Here is a 7001-nt window from a genome sequence, read left to right as displayed (position 1 = left end):
CGTATAGATAGAACAATACTTCAACATCAATAATGCACTCCAAAATAGTTGAAGAAAACCGAAGTAGTCTCAATAACAACCAGTGCAGTAATACAACTTCTATAATTTGAGATCCATATCACCGAGTTCCCATGATCAAACCAAGATTTATAACAGTAATAAATATAGTTACCTCCGGCCAATGAATATCTTGTACGGATGAACCATGGTTAATAAATAAGATTAGACCATAAGAATAATAAGAAAACCGAGATAATAAAATCCAAGATGTGAAGCTATACTAAATTTCTGAGAAGAAAAACCACATTGAATGATAAAGAGATCGATGATATCCCAGAGAAAATCCAAAAGAAGAATATCACTTGTATGTACTAGGAATAGTTGTGATAAAGACAATATAAATTCCATATATATAATTCGGAGCTTCAACCAGTAGAAATAGAAAATAGCTTCATATGAGTCTTATCATCAAATCTTCCATCGAACATAATAGATTAGAAAGCCAAAGAAAGATAGAGGAATCCCGATCATGAATCAACCAGACTAATAATAATTTCGTCTAACAATACGATTAGCCAACCTTGCTATATGATAAGAATCATATCTGAAAATAAATAATTGCATATACTTCTGAGGATAAAAGAGCATATAGAATACCCATATAGAATACCCAGAAGAGATCATTGTAAAATACTCAACTATAACAACTGCATTCAGATATGTTTGCAATTTTCAACACAATCCCACTGATTACTAAAGTCATCAATAATCTCACATTATCTCAATCATTAAAGAAATCAATTCAGAAGAAATTCCGATTAACCTGCTCTTTAAATTTTATACCTGAGTAAGTCGGTTACTCGTGAATAGCTTCTTCCTTAATAGCGACATTGCAAATCCCAATAATCATTTAAAAAAAATCTAATATCCTTTCTAGAACTCTCTTTACTTGCTATCCCATCCACAATTCTGACTGCATTATTATTCCTTCAATTATTGAACTCTTCAATTTCACACTTGTAAACTTAATGAATACAATTCTTGTAAATTTCATTGTTCAGGTGAGGGGGTGAAGGTCGTAAAGCCTCAAAATTTGACTCTTATATATATACTTATATATATATATACACATAACATGACTTTTATCGTCAATATATTCATTACAAACATTCATTTCATACCTTATAAATCTTTACTCATATAGGCAACTCCCCTTTCTCTATCAAATACTCAAATATCACTTTCATCACTGTCGGAACTAGATCAATTGGAGACATTTTTGTCTATTAGTAAAACATTTCTCATTTATCAAGGTTACTCTTTTAAGTGTATAAATGTATATTTTCATCCTTATCTATAAGGATTACTATTTTAAATCTCCATACAGAACTAAATAACATTTACTTATTCACAACTTTAAATTATTTTATTACAAATACATACTTCTTTATTCACAGCTTTGTAACTTATTTTTCCTTTATAATCATTCATCATTGAATCAAAGATAATCTTTTATCTTGTAACATTTTTTTTTTAGCAGAGGCCCAGTAGACGAAACAGAACACTTAGGAAATATGGGACTGATATAACATCTGATGGCACCGTCCCTTCTGCGGGAATAGGTGCATTACTCTCTACTTCATCTGTACTAGCTCGTTCAGGATCCATAACTATAAAAGAAAACATTTTAAAATCGTCAGGAGTCGTCACACTATCAAAATATATAAGTATGGCATGTATAGGTAGACTCTTATTCTTACTGAGTATTTTCGAGAACCGACTAAACCTGCTCTGATACCAATAAAATGTAACACCCCTTACCCGAGACCGTTTCCGGAGTTGAGCACGAGGCATTACTTAGCTTATCTTACCAGTTCGGAGCATAAAAACTAGGTTTGAAAATTTATTTCATTATTCGCAGCAAATCTGTCTAATCGCGCAGCAGTTACTAAATTAATTATAACTTGAGCTACAGAACTCGAAATTTAATCCCGTAAATTTTCCATGAAACTAGACTCATATATCTACTCACCATAAAATTTTTAGAATTTTTGGTTCAGCAAATTAGTACAGTTTATTAGTTAAAGTCTCCCCTGTGTCACCACCAGACTGCCCTGACCTCTAGTCACTAAAAATAAGTTTTCTCACTATAGGATTTTCATATGAAGTTCTTACTTGTTTCTATAGAAAATAGACTCATTAAGGAATCTAAGCATGTAAATTTCAACTCATAAACATTTTTGTACAATTTGTAATTATTTTCTAAACTCAGAACAGGGGACTCCAAAAACAGTTCTGACCCTATCTTACTAAAATTCACATATCTTAAAATATAAATTTCTTTTTTCTACACCGTTATTTTTCCATGAAAATAGACTCAACAAGCTTTAATTCCATATATCATTCACCCTCTAATTCATTTTATACTATCTTGGGTGATTTTTCAAATTCACGTCACTGTGCTGCCTGAATTCTGTTTCTTTGCAAAATTTTATCCTTTCATGATTTCCATGCATAATTTATCACCTAATCTTTCATAACAGCAAACACCTTCATCCTTAATCATTTTAATAACCATACATCATCAACTACTTACACATCACTCATTAGCAAAATCATCACTACAAACATACAAAATAACTAAATCCCTATACATGCCATACACAAAACAAAACGTCTAATTATACCGAGTTATTTCTTTGATAGTGTGATCGGCCTCTGACGTTTCCTTCGATCCCCGAGTGGCTAGATAAGTACTATAAGAAGAAGAAAATAAAGAGATTAAGCACTAGGCTTAGTAAGCTTACAAGCAAATAAATCACAACATTCAACATAATGGATAATTATGCATAATATCATCTAACATCATAAATTTCTTTACTTCTCAATTTCTATCTTCTTCTTTATTCCCTTACCTTCTTTCTTACCTGACCTTTCCGTTTTCATAAATATAATCTACTTTTCCTTTGCTGTTAATTCACTGTAATTTAACTCGTATTCTGACCCGTTGAACCACTCGGAATACTAAGGATACTAGGGTCATTCTTGTCTATCAATACCCTGCCAATGCCATGTCTTTGACATGGACTTACATGAATTATTCCTGTCTCCAATGCCATATATAATATGGACTTACATGGCTCAATCCTGTCTCCAAAGCCATATTTCTAATATGGACTTACATGGCTCATTCCTGTTCTGTCCTGTCAACCCTAATATCCTAACATTCCTAGGGTTCAACTGGGGCTTTCTAACACTTTTCCTCTGTCACTTCACCTTAAATTCGACTTTAAATATTTTCATAACATAAATATATAAATGCTGGAAATTGACAATAATAATGTAAAATAAAAGAATATTGCATTTATTTACTGTAAACTTACCTCGGTACCAATTATAGCCAAATTTACCAACTTAGTCTTCAACTTTATTCTTCCCTTTGTCTAACCTCGAGTTTCGTACTTCTTGATCTAAAATAGTAAATTTAACTTATTTAATAATCACATTCATCAAAATAGCCCTCGACTCTAACTTTTTCAAAATTACAATTTTGCCCCTAAACTTTTACATAATTACATTTTTGCCCAAAGGCTCGGAAATTAAACTTCATCTCTTATTCTTATGTTTTATAACATTCTGAACATTTTTCCCTTCTATGGCAACATCAAATTCTAATTTAATCCCTTATCAATACTAATTTTATTTTTGCATTCTAACTCTATATTCTCTCTTAATTCTTACTATAAACTCAGTTTAATTCTTCAATTTCCCCATAAATCCCTAATTTCGGGATTCTTTCAATTTAATCCCTATCAATTCAAAACTTATATTTTATTTTACAAATCAATCTTTTGCTAACTTCTAACTTAAAATTCAATCATTTTAACCTCTAGTTCATCAATTAATTCAACATAACTCATGTCTAACAATCTACTAACTTTCAAAATATCAACATAAATCAAGTAGTATTTATCTCTAGGATTCCAAAAACTCAAAAATTATAAGAAAAAGACTTAATTTGACTTACCAATTGAGCTTGGAACCTTAAAACCTTAAATTTCCCTTTTTCTTTTTCTTTCTTTCTTTCTTTCTTTCTTTCCTTCCTTCTCTGCCCGTTTTGCTCTCTGTTTCTTTCTCTGTTTCGTCTCTTCTATTCTGTTTCTTTCTTTTTTTCTATTCTTTCTTTTGTTTTATGTATATATATAATATAATATAATATATTAATGATAATATAATATAAAAACATAATCATTACTATAATATAATAATATTTTTTTAACACATAAAAATCTCAGATTTTTATACTTATGCCGCCTCAACTTTAGAAAAAGGCATAATTGCCTATTTGGTCCTTTTAACTTTTCTTTAATCTATAATTAAACTTTTATCCATATTGCAATTTAATCCTTTTTCATAATTAACTATCAAAACATTAAAATTTCTTAACGAAACTTTAATATTATCCTATTGACACTCCGTAAATATTTATAAAAATATTTACGGCTCAGTTTATAATATCGAGGTCTCGATACCTCATTTTCGACCCAATTTACCTAATAATTTCTTTTAAATCACAAAATTCACTAATTCAAAAATATTTCTAACTTCTTCATCGAATTTAGTGATCTCAAATCACTGTTCTGACACTACTGAAAATTGGGCTGTTACACCATGTCTGGGACATGGCATTAGCACCGAGATGAAAGGTCCCCCGTAAGACCATGTCTAGGACATGGCATGGGCACCGATATGAGAACATCCCATGTAAGACCATGTTCGGGACATGGCTTTAGCATGTTACTATCAGAAAAGACCCAAGTATCCTTATTATTCCAACGTGGCTCAACGGGCTAGTAAACGAATCATGTTAATGAAAGTTCATTTAAAAGCATAAATGGCAAGCTCAGATGAGTTATAAGAGTTAAGAACTTACTATATTATCAATTGGTACTCAATGTTTCAGCAAGAGAAGAATAAGTTACAATCATGAGTTAACTTAGTAAACCAGCAAGAGAACGAGAATGAGATTAAATAAAGAGTAAACTAGAGATCTTGACATTTGAGTTTAATTATTAGTGTTAAATGTTGTTATTTATTTGCTAGTAAACTTACTAAGCTTTATGCTTACTTATTTTATTTTTCTTTCTCATATAGTATTGTAGAGCTACTTTCGGGAACTTAAATACGTCGGAGATTGTCCACACTATCAACGACAACAACTCGGTATTTTATGATGAACCATGTTTGGGTTATGACATGTATAGGGACTTAGTTATTTTGAATGTTAGTATTTATGATTTTGCTAAAGAATGATATGTAAGTATTTGATGATGAATGATTGTTAAAATGGCTAGTATGAAGGTGTTTGTTGTTATAAATGTTTAGGTGATAAATCATGCATAGAAATCATGAAAGAGTAAAATTTGCAAAGAAATAGATTTCAAGCAGCAACAGTGACGTGAATTTGAAAAATCACATAGGATAGTATAAAATGAATTAGAAAGTGAATGCTATATAGAATTAAATATTATTGAGTCTACTTTCATATAAAAATAATGGTGTAGCAAAATGAATTTTATATTTTAAGATATGTGAATTTTAGTGAGACAGGGTCAAAACTGTTTTTGGAGTCCTCTGTTCTGAGTTTAGAAAATCATTAAAAATTTTACAAAAATGTTTATGAGTTATATTTTATATTTCTAGATTCCTTATTGAGTCTATTTTCTGTAGAAATAAATTAGAACACCATATGAAATTCCTACAATGAGAAAGCTTATTTTTAGTGACAAGAGGTCAGGATAGTCGAGTGGTGAAACAGGGGAGACTTTAACTAATAAACTGTACTAATTGGCTGAACCAAAAATTCTGAAAATTTTATGGTAAGAAGACATATGAGTCTAGTTTCAGGGAAAATTTACAGATTTAAATTTTGGTTTCGTAGCTCGAGTTATAACTAAATTAGTAACTGCTGCGCAGGTGGACAGCTTTGTTGTGAATAGTGAAATTAATTTCAAAAGTAAAATTTTATGCCCCGAATTTTTAAGTTAAGTAAAGTAATGCCTCGAGCTCGACTCCGGTAATGGTCTCGGGTAAGGGGTGTTACAAATTATGATTGTAAGCACTTAATATGATAAGGAAATCAACCGGATGGTCCAAAGCGGTGGACAAAAATCAACAAAATACCCAAGCATTCACCAAATAGAAGAGGACAGCGACAAAACCATCCTTAAAATCACTTGCAAAAGTAAGACTATATGCATAAGCAAGAGTAAAAAATGTGTTATAAGAGCAAACAAAAACTTCGTGAAAACTAATTAAACAACGAAAAAAAACATATAAAACTCAAGACATTACGGATCCAAACCGATTTGTGAAATCATTTATTATTTTGAAATTGACGGAGAGTCACTCACTTTTCAAGAAAAATTGTTAGTAGTCGATGGATTTTCAATGACAACAAACACCGTCATTTGTCCATCACAACTTGTGAAGATTGCAAATATACTACAAAATAGATCTGCAAATTGAAAAGAGAAAACACACATGATGTGAATGAAAAGAAAAAAGAAAGAAGAAAAAAATGATTGATGTGAGGGAAAAAAAGTGGACGATAGTTAACTCCGAAGCCGACACCATCACTAGACAAAAAAACAAATGACTTGAAGAAAAAAGAGAAAAGTTATTATGATTTATTGATGATTACAAATGCTTTTATTTTAAAAATCTATCAATTGAGAACCTTGTGTGTTGGCTTAATAGTTAAGGTGTTCATCATCCTAAGTGTGACTTGAGTTCAAGTTGTATTAATTGTGTTGTTGTTAGGGTTTTACCCTCTTCGTAATTGACCAAAAAAGAAATCTATTCATTGATGAAATTTTATTTTTAAAAATTTTCTTATTATCCATAAGTTGGTGTACCATATGTATTTAGTATTTACATTATTTTATAATTTTATTTTAGAAATTATATTTAATTTGAGTAGATCAGGTTTAAATTAGAAA

The 7001-nt window shown here is 30.5% G+C and overlaps 1 long non-coding RNA gene across 1 annotated transcript; it reads right to left on the bottom strand.

Moving 5' to 3' along the window:
- Window positions 1-1390: 1390 nt before the first annotated feature.
- On the bottom strand, window positions 1391-2742 carry LOC121217756 (uncharacterized). Its single transcript, XR_005913929.1, has 2 exons — window positions 2688-2742; window positions 1391-1670 (listed from the first exon to the last, which is right to left on the bottom strand). It is a non-coding gene; the product is annotated as an uncharacterized lncRNA (long non-coding RNA).
- Between the last annotated feature and the right edge of the window lie 4259 nt (window positions 2743-7001).

This window comes from Gossypium hirsutum, chromosome D05, assembly GCF_007990345.1.
Source record: "Gossypium hirsutum isolate 1008001.06 chromosome D05, Gossypium_hirsutum_v2.1, whole genome shotgun sequence".
NCBI lineage: Eukaryota > Viridiplantae > Streptophyta > Magnoliopsida > Malvales > Malvaceae > Gossypium > Gossypium hirsutum.
Note: the sequence above shows the minus strand (reverse complement) of the source record. Positions and strands in the feature narration are given on the sequence as shown.